Here is a 13,650-nt window from a genome sequence, read left to right as displayed (position 1 = left end):
AAGTACTTGAATTTTACTGGATATATGACTCTTGCAGCCACTGCACAGCAGAGCTCAGACTTGGAGAGGAAGAAGCAGCACTAGAAGCTAGTCCGTTTTGTGCAGTGCTCCTGTGCTAACACAGCATGCTCATAGGAGAAGAGTATAGAATGATAAAGAAAATGATTCATCAGCGTGCGGATTCTTCTTTCACTGTACAGTCACAGGCTGGAGGAGTGACAAAACTTGTAGCTGTAACCTAACTGCAGCAGGGAAAAATAAGGTCCCATACTTGACCAGATAGGGTTTTGCTGTATGGCAAAGCTGTGTAAATTTTAAAATGGCTGGACAAAAATACTAATCCTTTAGTAGGTAAAACAGCTCCCATATGTATTTGATGTGTGTATATAGCTGTTTGCCTGGCATTCAACTTTAAATATTTTGCAATTAGAAAGGTAATTTTAAATTCAAAATTACAATACAGTTTGAACTTCAGATTTCTACAATATTGTTCCTCATTTTTTTTTTTCAGGAGAGTAAAAAATGAACAATGCATATTATATTGAATTTTTAACGCAATTGAGAAGCAACACTTTGTAAATTCAATAACATTTTTTTATGAAAAAGCAGTCAATCAGATTATATTGTGGATATGGATTTTTAACATACAACTGCAGCCAAAAGGTTGTTCACATTTTTAAATAAAGATGAATTAGAACTTCTGTCAACTTTTTATTGCTGTCTGCAGGGCCGTGGATAAGGGGGTACCATCAGACCTCTAGTACGGGGCCCAGGCTAGCAGGGGGGCCCAGGCAACTGGGTAAATCAAAAGTGGGCAGGGAGGGTAATCAGCATAATTGGGCGTGGGGGAGATTATTGGAACCAATCTCCTGTATGGCTCTCTTTGCAACAGCTGAAAGCCAGCTTCTTCTCCTCTCCCTTCTGCTGGTTTTCAGCTTCTGTAGAGAGGCATACAGGGGATCGGTTCCACTAATTGCCCCCCGCCGCACCCATCACTCTCCCTGTGTACTATACTTTTCTCCCTGTTGCCCAGGCTCCCCTGTGTGCCCCCACACCCACAGTGCTGTCGATTTCCCTTCTCTCCTTTCCACTGGCAGCTGCAATCACACAATAGAATCCTTCAAGAAGGAGAGTGGGAGAAGAGTACGACAAATATGTCACATTTACCAGCCCCATCCTTTCCTGAATTAACACAATGAGCGATCGGTACCGATCACTCATTGTGTTCATTCATAAAAGAAGCGTAGTATACTGTAGTGGGTTTTTTTGTGGTGGGGGCTGTTAGGTTGGCTGTATGGGGCCCCATGGTTTCTAACTGCAGCCCTGTCTGTCTGTATCCCCCATTAGGAAGATCCACCTTTTTATGTCCGTTATAGTGATCACCACAGGAGAACTGGTGACGGCAGTCAAAGGTCAGATTTTAACACGATTTCCACTCCTGTGGTGTCTTTGGGAAAGGAAGTCATCTCCAGTGGAGATTTTGTTTTGTGTCACAATGCTCTGCGGTGCTCTAATGTGCATTGTTGTGAATTCAGGGGCGGACTGACCATTTTGAAACTCGGGCACTGCCCGAGGGCCCGGGGTCTGTAGGGGGCCCCATGAGATGCCCCTGGTACCTTTTTCATAGGCTTTTTTGAGTTTGGGCAAGGACACAGGGGCCCCATGATCCCCTATTGCCCGGAGGCCCCATGAGTTGTCAGTCCGCCCCTGTGTGAATTGCAGAGTGCAATGACACAGGTGTCAAAATATTTTTCAGTTGAAATGCATTTTTATTACAAAATATATTTAAAAATATATATGTTTTTAAATATATTCTTCAAAAAATTTTTAACGTATAAAAAAGTAATTTGACATATATTTTTACATATATTTGTAAATGCATTCCAAAAATGTGATGTGTATTTTTAAAGACATACAGTATATTTGAAAAACATTTTTCATATGTTGTGTAATAAAAACTCTTTTCAACATTCAGTGTATATATATATATATATATATATATATATATATATATATTCATTTATTGAAATATATTTTAAATTATATTGAATATGGCCAAAATTGTAGCATTTCCAATATATGGCAATATATTTGGGAAGAATATTTTTAAAATATATTTCAAATATATTTTTCTTCCATATGGGTTGCCTCAGTGTTTTATGGTGCCATTAAACATGAATGGCACCGAAACACAGTAACACATAAATGCCCTAAATAAATATGTCTGTGCTGTTTTGCCTTATCATCTCAAAAGCTCTTTTGGTTTTAGTTGCAAATTTTATAAACTTAAAGAATTATTTTGCAATAGCATCAAACGCCACTTATGTAGGCTGGTGGTGGTCCGGTGGGGTAAAGCAGAGCTAAGTCAACCACAAGACAAACTAAGCAGGAACCTAAGGCAGACCACACATGGACTGAAATTTGGCCAGTTTAGCAGGGACCAGCGAAGTTTCCATTCATGTATAGGCAGGCTTCGCCAGGTTTTTTCTGAATGATTAGTGTCACCAGCTATAGGCGGTGCTGTGGGAGGGATTCCCCCATCAACACTGACTGTGTTGATGGGGGAATCAAGGAATTTTCTTGCATAATCTATGGCCTGCCTATGGCCAAATAGAGGTCTAGGCTTAAAATTTGTATTCAGCAGACTGCTGGGGTGGTGTGTGTTTACCTCGCAAATGTGCTGCCTCCTAGCGTCTGGGCTTGGCTCCTGGGCACATTTGCGTGCAATTCAGAAAAACATATGTGTTGAGAGCGCGCGCCCTGCGCACTCCCAGCACAAATGTCTGGTACTCACGGAAAGGTCCCGATCTCCTCTTTCGATTAGGACCTCTCCCAAACATGTGACCACCGTGACAGAGTGTCACGGCAGTCACATGACCCTAAACCCAGCCCCGCCTTCCGGCTTCTGAAACCCTTAAAGGGCCGGGAGGCGCCGGTGCCAAGGGATTAAAAGAAAGTACAGCATACAGCAACATTAGCATAGCATTGTGCATAATACACCATATTGCACGGTGCTTGTACTGAACTTTGTGCCATCTCTAAAAAGTTCACACAAATAACTAAACAAAAAACTTCACACCGCACGCCAGCAACTGCGTTCTAATGCAGCTGATGGTGTGGATGTTTCCCAAGACTAAGTTGTCAAGGACATGCATAAAAGTGGCCACCCGCCCAAGTCTATAACTGGCTTATGAAGCAAGGACACATAAACAGGCATCACATAGTGAATAAGGGGGAGAGAACAATGTTCTTGGACAACTTGCCAGCCAGCTTGCTAACAACCGAATTAACGTGTCTAACAGTATGCGTTTATAACAGGGGTTTAGTTAGCACACATTTGCAAATACATACGTGAGCCACGACACGGCACGGCACGGCACCCTGATCATCTGTGGTCCTAACTCTACAATTTGTGAGTCCCCATAGTAGAGGCACATGCATTTAATGGATAGATCAAGGGCAGGTGGACCTGAGGGAGCCACCCCTCTTAAAGGCAAAGGAGTGCACTGGACCCCAGCATGTAGCACAATGGCAACCAGGGTCCTAGTGCACCCATGTACCAAAAACTCAAACATGCATAAAAGTGGCCACCCGCCCAAGTCTGAGTTTTTGAGTTTTTGGTACGTGGGTGCACTAGGACCCTGGTTGCCATTGTGCCGTGTCATGGCTCTGTGGCTTACGTATGTATTTGCAAATGTGTGCTAACTAAACCCCTGTTATAAACGCATACTGTTAGACAGGTTAATTCGGTTGTTAGCAAGCTGGCTGGCAAGTTGTCCAAGAACATTGTTCTCTCCCCCTTATTCACTATGTGATGCCTGTTTATGTGTCCTTGCTTCATAAGCCAGTTATAGACTTGGGCGGGTGGCCACTTTTATGCATGTTTGAGTTTTTGGTACGTGGGTGCACTAGGACCCTGGTTGCCATTGTGCTACATGCTGGGGTCCAGTGCACTCCTTTGCCTTTAAGAGGGGTGGCTCCCTCAGGTCCACCTGCCCTTGATCTATCCATTAAATGCATGTGCCTCTACTATGGGGACTCACAAATTGTAGAGTTAGGACCACAGATTATCAGGGTGCCGTGTCGTGGCTCTGTGGCTTACGTATGTATTTGCAAATGTGTGCTAACTAAACCCCTGTTATAAACGCATACTGTTAGACAGGTTAATTTGGTTGTTAGCAAGCTGGCTGGCAAGTTGTCCAAGACCATTGTTCTCTCCCCCTTATTCACACTGTCAAGGACATGCCCCTAGCCTGTGACTGTACAGTGAAAAGAGAAGCAACCCAGGGATTAGCTCATTTCTCTCTCACTGATCTTTTTTCACCAATCAGTCAGCACATGAACTGATTGGCTTCTCACACTGCTACTTTCCCTCACATTCTGAGCTCTGCTGTACAGGGACTGCAAGTACCTTATACAAGGTCAAACGCAGGAATGTAAACTAAAATAAATTTTATGATGTATTAATAATTACAGAACAGCATTAATTTGTGTGTTTTATATCTGCCTAGAGTTCAGCTTCAAAATATTGTTTAATAATAAATTCTAGAAAAGTAAAAAGAATACTTACACTCTCGAATACCTGCCGAGTGTAAATTAAGACTGCAAGCACTGCTTTTATTAGCCCGGATTAAACCATTATTTAGAAGGGGTAAACTGAAAGTGTATTTGACAAATAGAAAGTCAGCATGCCAAGTTTTATCAGAAAAGTCCAGATAAAGAATGGTACACATGGAACAATAGCTGATTGGCAAATGCCCTGTTAGAATATACCCTTCCTCTTCTCGCAGTGGTTTCTTCTGATGTTTGATCTTGATTTTGGAATTTATCTTTGTTTGTGAAAACAATTAGGGCTGGATCATACCAATACTACTACGCACTAAACGTTTTATCGCAAAAATGAGAGGATTTAAGCATACTACAGTATATGTTTGAAGATATTTGTAGAGGGTTACATGAAACATGATCTTTACATATTACTGTACTTGTTAGGTTGGTTGAAATTTCTAATTCCCCTAACAATTTAAAGCCCAATTTATACATTTGTAAAGCGATTGTAAAGTCTATAATTTAATTTTTTTTAAATAACAAACAGGTTTATACTTACCTGCTCAGTGCAATAGAATTGGACAAAATGGCCCTCATCTTCTCGGGTCCCTGTCGGCACTCCTGGCTCCTCCTCTTCTACCATAGGAAGCTGCTTTATATGGTGGCATACCCTTGTGCTCGATCCTGAGCCTCACTGTCTGTGTCAACGGACACTCAGGAGCGCCCCCCCCCCGCTCCCTCATCACAGGATTGGACTGACAGCAGTGGGAATCAGTTGCTCTCAGCCAAGCCTGTGAGAGTTAAATATTGAAAATTGTGATGCGCTCCATTAAAAAAAAAACAAAAAACAAAAAAAAAAAAGATATATATATATATATATATATATATATATATATATATATATATGTTAGATTGTAAGCTCCAAGGAGCAGGACCCTCCTAACCCTCTTGTATTGAACTGTATTGTTGCTGTATTGTCTCCCGTTATATTGTAAAGCGCTGAGGAAACTGTTGGTGCTAAATAAACCCTGTATAATAATAATAATAATAATATATATATAAATCTTCCAAAATCATACAAATCTTCCAAAAATTAACCCAATGTTAACGTGTTAACCCAATGTTAACCCAACTTGATTAATTAAAATGTACAATTATTATACAGTGGGGCAAAAAAGTATTTAGTCAGCCACCAATTGTGCAAGTTCTCCCACTTAAAAAGATGAGAGAGGCCTGTAATTGGCATCATAGGTAGACCTCAACTATGAGAGACAAAATGAGAAAAAAAATCCAGACAATCACATTGGCTGATTTGGAAAGAATTTATTTGCAAATTATGGTGGAAAATAAGTATTTGGTCAATATCAAAAGTTCATCTCGATACTTTGTTATATATCCTTTGTTGGCAATGACAGAGGTCAGACGTTTCCTGTAAGTCTTCACAAGGTTGGCACACACTGTTGCTGGTATTTTGGCCCATTCCTCCATGCAGATCTCCTCTAGAGCAGTGATGTTTTGGGGCTGTCGCTGGGCAACATGTACTTTCAACTCCCTCCAAAGGTTTACTGTGGGCTTGAGATCTGGAGACTGGCTAGGCCACTTCAGGACCTTGAAATGCTTCTTACGAAGCCACTCCTTCGTTGCCCAGGCGGTATGTTTGGGATCATTGTCATGTTGGAAGACCCAGCCACATTTCATCTTCAATGCCCTTGCTGATGGAAGGAGGTTTGCACTCAAAATCTCACGATACATGGCCCCATTCATTCTGTCCTGTACATGGATCAGTCGTCCTGGTCCCTTTGTGGAGAAACAGCCCCAAAGCATGATGTTGCCACCCCCATGCTTCACAGTAGGTATGGTGTTCTTTGGATGCAACTCAGCATTCTCTCTCCTCCAAACACGACGAGTTGTGTTTCTACCAAACAGTTCTATTTTGGTTTCAACTGACCATATGACATTCTCCCAATCCTCTTCTGGATCATCCAAATGCTCTCTTCAGACGGGCCCGGACATGTACTGGCTTAAGCACTGCAGGATCTGAGTATCACCTGTTCCCAGCTGGAGATTATCTGTCAACAATTTCAGTGTCGACAAACAACGCAGGGCTTTGTACAGAGGTCACAGTCTGTTTGTTTCTTCTCCCTGCAAAGCAAGAAGGATCAAACAGATACAGGCGTACCTCGGTTTATGTATTTAATGCGGTCTCTGGGACGTTTCGTATTGCGAAAAATTTGTAAACCGAAACGCGGTTTCCCATAGGATTGCATCAAAGACCAATTAATCCGTTCCGAAGGTCAGAAAAAAAAAAAGTCTTTTATCTGTTCAAAACTCTTTATGAAGTGCACTTTAAAGGCATAAATACTGTACAGGGACATGATTAAAAATTTCCAGAATGGCTCCAAAACCCGATGCAAAAACCGCTCCAACACCTCCACACTCGACGCCACGTGCTCCCCACAGACTCCAGCATGCACGGGGCCAGCGCTATAAACCTCCCAGGCGCAATTTATCCTGGGGAAACTTGCTTCGTATTGCGAAAAAAAATTTGTAAATGCATTGAAAACCAACTAATGTGTTCCGGAGGTCAGAAAAAAGTAAAAAAAAAAGGCTTATCTGTTCAAAACTCTCTATAAAGTGCACTTTAAAGGCACAGGGACGGCGCTAAAAACCTCCCACGTGCAATGCAATGCAAAAAAACCGAGGCATTATTTTTATTGGATTTTCATTTGTAAACCGAAAATTGCGTTAACCAAGGCGTTCGTAAACCAAGGTACGCCTGTATTTAGTAAAAAGCAGCACACATTACACAGTGTTAGTCATACAGTTAACCCTTTGATCTCCCCTAGATGTCAACCCCTTTCCAGCCAGTGCCATTAGTACAGTGACAGTGTAAAGTATTATGACTGATTACTGTATTAGTGTCCTGGAGATGTCAGTTAGTGTACCTCGCAGCCAGCATCAGTTAGGTTGCATTAACACTTAAACGACCCAAAGTCATACAACTTTGAAGTGCAACTTTAACACAACTTGGATACTACTTTGGCTTTAATTATTGATAATGGACAACTGTTACATGAATGTTGCATGTACAGTTGTGTTCAAAATAATAGCAGTGTGTTGAAAAAAGTGAATAAAGCTCAAAATCCTTCTAATAGCTTTTATTTCCATACACACAAATGCATTGGGAACACTACACATTCTATTCCAAATCAAAACATGAAGAAAAATAGATCAAATTTGTGTTGTTCCTCTAAATAAATTGAAGAAAAGTGAATATTAGACTGTTCAAAAATATAGCAGTGTTTGTATTCTTCTTTACAAACTCAAACATTCACTATATAAACTGAGAAATGTTTGAAGATTTTGCTTTCCTTTGAATCACTTAATGAATATTTAGTTATAGTCGCACTGTTTCTGAGAACTGCTGTACATCTGTGTTGCATGGAGTCAACCAACTTCTGGCCCCTGTGATCAGGTACTCCAGCCCAGGATGATTGGACGACATTCCACAGCTCTTCTCTATTTCTTGGTTTTGCCTCAGAAACTGCATTTTTGATGTCACCCCACAAGTTTTCTATTGGATTAAGATTCGGGGATTGGGCTGGCCACTCCATAACGTCAATCTTGTTGGTCTGGAACCAAGATGTTGCACGTTTACTGGTGTGTTTGGGGTCGTTGTCTTGTTGGAACACTCATTTCAAGGGCATTTCCTCTTCAGCATAAGGCAGCATGACCTCTTCAAGTATTCTGATGTATTCAAACTGATCCATGATCCCTGGTATGCGATAAATAGGCCCAACACCGTAGTATGAGAAACATCCCCATATCATGATGCTTGCACCACCATGCTTCACTGTCTTCACAGTGTACTGTGGCCTGAATTCAGTGTTTGGGGGTCGTCTGACAAACTGTCTCCGGCCACTAGACCCAAAAAGAACAATCTTACTTTCATCAGTCCACAAAATGTTGCGCCATTTCTCTTTAGGCCAGTCAATGTGCTCTTTGGCAAATTGTAACCTCTTCAGCATGTCTTTTTTTCAACAGTGGGACTTTGCGGGGGCTTCTTGCAGATATCTTGGCTTCACATAGGCATCTTCTAATTGTAACAGTACTCACAGGGAACTTTACACCTTCTTTCATCTTCCTGGAGCTGATTGGTGGCTGAGTCCTTGCCATTTTGGCTATTCTTCTATCCATTCGAATGGTAGTTTTTCGCTTTCTTCCACGTCTTTCAGGTTTTGGTTGCCATTTTAAAGCATTTGCGATCATTTTAGCTGAGCAGCCTATCATTTTCTGCACTTCTTTATATGTTTTCCCCTCTCCAATCAACTTTTTAATCAAGGTACGCTGTTCTTCTGAACAATGTCTGGAACGGCCCATTTTCCTCAGAATTTCAGAGAGAAATGCACTGTAACCAGCATGTACAACATTTGCTGCCTTCCTTCCTTAAATAAGGGCAATAATTGCCACCTGTTTTTCAAAGAATGAATGACCTCACTAATAGAACTCCACACTGCTATTATTTTGAACATGCCCCTTTCAATTAGTGATTCAATTACACAGAATCAGCAGCATGCATGTCATGACTGTTGGGTCTGTTGGATTTCTATTACTCTACTACACCTTCTAGTAAATTATTTGCCATGTAGAAATATCATTTCTACCAAAATCAGTGATTGATCAGGTTAGTGATGTCTGACTGCTATTATTTTGAACACAACTGTATACCATTCAGGTGCAACTTTCAAATGACTTTGAGGGTTTACATTACAGCCTATGGCACTCAAGTTGCATGAAAGTCGTACCAAAGTAGTTCATGAACTACTTTGCAGTCGCTGCAACTTTAAGCCATACATATTTGAATTGTTGTTTTAAAACATGGTTTACGACTTGTCATGCAACTGTAGCATCCGAAGACATATGACAAATTGCAAAAGTGTGAATGGAGCTTAGTGTCATATTGCGCACTGCACTATCATAGTCCCACTATAAATAGCTAATCACTGCCATTAAAAGTATAAAAAAATGATTATCCCAGTATATATATCATAGTTTGTAAATGCAATAACTTTCACACAAATAATCATTATACACTTATTAGGATTTTTTTTCCAAAGACATGTAGCAGAATACATTTTGGCTTAAATTTATGAAAAAAAAAAATGTTTGTTTTTATTTTTTTATTGGATATGTTTTATAGCAGAAAGTTAAAAAATATCATTTTTATTTTTTCAAAATTATTGGGCTCTTTTCATTTATATAATAAAAAATAAAAAGCTCAGGTGCTGTAGAACAAACCAGGGTACGATGTTCCACATCTTCTGGATTTGCTCCAAAATGAAGTCCCTTTGGCAACCAATAACTTGTACTATTAAACATCTGACAAATGTTGACATAAGATTAAGCCCACTGGCTTGTCTGCTGCACCTCACATTCCCATTGAAAAGTACACGGCTTCCTTAAAGATTAATTTGTTGAAAGCAATGATATCCCTTTATGCTGGAGATCTGTGAGCCCGCCCACGAGGTCCCTTTGGTTTTTCAAACTTAATGAGTTCAGGGACATGGAGGACCTCATGGCCACTTTGTATGAATGGGAGAAGCTTTTTCGGGACACCTGGAGACCGTGGCAATACTATGTATACACTGATGCCTACTCACAGGAGATTTCACTTTTTATAACGTCCAGTGTGAATGAGGCCTTAATTCATGGGTAGGCAACCTGCGGCTCTCTAGCTGTTGTGGAACTACATTTCCCATGAGACATTGCAAAATTGACAGTTACAGCTATGACTTGCAGAGGCATGATGGAACTTGTAGTCCTGCAACAGCTGGAGAGCTGCAGGTTGCCTACCCCTGCCTTGAACTGATCAGAGAGGGAGTGTTAGGGAATCGGGTATGACCAGAAATGTGTGGACTGACACAGGGAAGTAGCAGGCCGTAAGGTACTATCAGGTGCTGCCTGGCGGTGTCTCTAGCAGCCCACAGCACGGATTTCCTCAGGGCGCGGGGTCTAAGTCCCAGCCTGCTATTGACCAGGGCCCCTGATGGTGGGGATGGACTTGGTGCAGACTGGAACCAGGTCGCGACCCCTGAGTGCGTCTGGCTGTGGTAGAGAGTACTGGCAGGGGAGTGCAGGAACGGTGTCTGATGGGAAGAGGCAGGCAGACTTACTAAAGGTGATCCGTGTGGGATGAATGGATCGTCGGGTGAAGTAAGCGTAGTCAGACAGGCCGGGTCGGTATCGTGCGGGCAGCGTGGTACAGGAGGAGCAAGCAGAGAATGGTCGGGGTCACAAGCCAGGTTCAGCAGGTAGCGGGCAGCGCGGTACCAAGGATCAGGCAGAAGGATGGTCAGGCAAGCCAGGGGTTCAACAGGAGATGGTCAGCAGAGGTCAGGATCAAAGCAGGGTCAGCAACAAGGCAGGAACACAGGATACCAGGTACAGGGGCTCATGGGAAACATGCACCAAGGCCCTGATCACAGGCCTGGTCATTCCTTAAATACACTTCCTGCAATCAGCTTCAGGTGTTGGCTGACTGCAGGAGTGAGCTTCTGGCTGCTGAGAGCACCCGCTGGTCAGCCCTTGTACTGGAGCCCACACGGCAGGTGAGTCCCACCACCAGTGCTGAGTCCATTCCTGACAGGGAGAGGGAGGCTTGTATAGGCAGGGGTGTTGCTCACATTCCACCAAGAATTTTCTTCTGTTCTCTGGTCAGCAGTCAGCTGATGCTGGGACCCCAACAGGCATATTATCAGTGACATATCAAGCAACCACAGTGTTTGTGCTAGGTTTATGTGTTTTATTTCTTGCTAAACTGTTGACATGAGCATTCCTTAGTACACCGCATTGAAATAGAGCTCATAAAAAGCATTATTATTTGGATGTTCACTATGCAACGCGAACTGGGACCACGCCATCAACATCGAACATCAGTGTATGATTTGATAGATAAAATTGGGAGCCATATTCACTGTGCATGCATATATTTGTGTGCATATGCAAGCCCACACTGCCAGTGTACCATGGAAATTTATTCCTGCCTGGCTTGTTACAAAATGTTTCCACATACAGAATTATGTAACACTTTTATGGATTGTTTGGGCACTTTGGGGGTTATCATTGAAATCATTGCCAACATTTAGTAGCTGCCAGTAACTCAGCTCTTTTGTTTTTATGGCTTGATTTGGTTTTAGTTTATCTGTATTTTGTTATCTCAAACACACATACAAAAAGTAAATGTCAAAGAAACTACTTTTTACTTCAAAGTTTACACATGATAGCATATATAAATTAGATCTCTTAGGTCCAAATTCAACAGAATGCTCACGTGTAAAGTACTGTTCTTAGCAGACTGTCAAAGTGCCGCCAAAACTTCATAAAGAAGCAATTCTTTTGCTCTCATGTATAGATGACCAAATTGGTTCAGGCATACTGACCCTCATTCATTGCACTGCAAAAACACTTGGAAGCTCACAAAATAGTGCCTAAAGTATCCTAAAGTGGGCTCTCATTAGAATTACTAAGTGTGTCTAGACCTACAAAAAAATTTGAACTGGAACTGAAATAAAAAAAAATGAAGAGTTGCTATGTTATAGGGAACATCTAGAAATGGTAATTGTGCCTAATCAGTATTATGAAAAATGTACCTTTTGTCTCAGTTCCTCCTGAATAATAGCAATGCAGTTCCTAATGTGTAAAGACTAACAACCTCTGCTGTGTATCTGTCATTTCATATATAAAACTGGTGGTATATGTGTAAGGGGACTTGCGAATGGCTCTGTATTGGCACCAAGCTCCTGTACCACGTTTCCTAACAGAACCACAACCCTCCTGCTTGAGGTTTTATCCAGCCGCCATCTTGTGCCCATCTCCATGCCAGAGGCCTTCTCACAACATTCCTGGCCATTAAAGTAGTTGTAAAGGCTGAAGGTTTTTTACCTTCATGCATTCTATGCATGAAGGTAAAACACCTTCTGAGGGCTTCTTCCCCCACAGCCCCGCTAATACTCATCTGAGCCCCCCAGCAATGTGCACGGGAGACTCAGGTGTCCTGGGCCTCTCTCTCCTCATTGGCTGAGACACAGCAGTGGGAGAGTGGGTGGTGAGGCCTGAGTCTCGGCTCTATGTGTCTTATGGAAGCATAGAGCAAGCTCTGGAGTGAGCATGCATCAGTGCCCCCATAGCAAGCGGCTTGCTATTTGGGGAACTGGTCAAGAGGGAGGAGCCAGTAGCGCTGGAAGAGAACTCGAGAAGAAGAGGATTCGGGCTGCTCTGTGCAAAACCATTGTATAGAGCAGGTAAGTATGATGTGTTGGTTATTTAAAAAAAAAAACATTTAGAATCACTTTAACCTTTATATCCCAAGGAAGGTATGTCCACAAAAGATAGGATTGCTGCACTTTACTAATGTTATTTCAAGATGGCATTTACAGTCACATCACAAAGACATACTATCTGGGGTTACTTGACAGCATTTTGTCAAACACTTATAGTGGACGATGCACAACAGTCACATGTCAAAGCAGCACACAGTACATTTTTAGCAAGCCATCCTCCTTGAATCAGTCAGGGACTTACTCAGAGGGCTCTGGCTTGCCTTAAGCAGTCTCTCTCCAGCTCTCTACTCCTTACAGGTAGGCTCCTGAGACAGGATTACTGCGGCCATCTCTGGCTTGGGAACACTTCGCCCAGGTCATTCAGGGGAATAGCCTCACTTCAAGGAACACTTGGCCTGGCCAGGATTCAGTGTGCTAAATTTGGTGGTGCCAACAGACAGAGTCACATGGGTGCAGAGTAGAGAGTGGACTAATCCCTGTGTATGACTGGATGGTGAACTGCAGTATTACTGGGACTGGTGAGCTCTTGCTGTGGGGATTTACTATTTGCTGCTAGAGAGGCTAAGCCCTTTAGGTACTGACAATACAGCCATCCAGTAGCTGTATTGCTGCCTGCAGGCTAGACTGGGATTCTTCTCATGTACATCAATGGTACAACTGGGCCCCAACTCTAGCCGGCTGAAGAGTTAGGACTAAAGACTGCCCCTTTATAGCTGCTACACAGAGACTGTAAGGAACCGCCTGGCGGTACCTCTAGTAGCCC

This window comes from Staurois parvus, unplaced genomic scaffold (assembly GCF_062004578.1).
Source record: "Staurois parvus isolate SC_StPar_1 unplaced genomic scaffold, SC_StPar_1.0 ptg000732l, whole genome shotgun sequence".
NCBI lineage: Eukaryota > Metazoa > Chordata > Amphibia > Anura > Ranidae > Staurois > Staurois parvus.
This window is presented reverse-complemented; position numbering follows the sequence as displayed.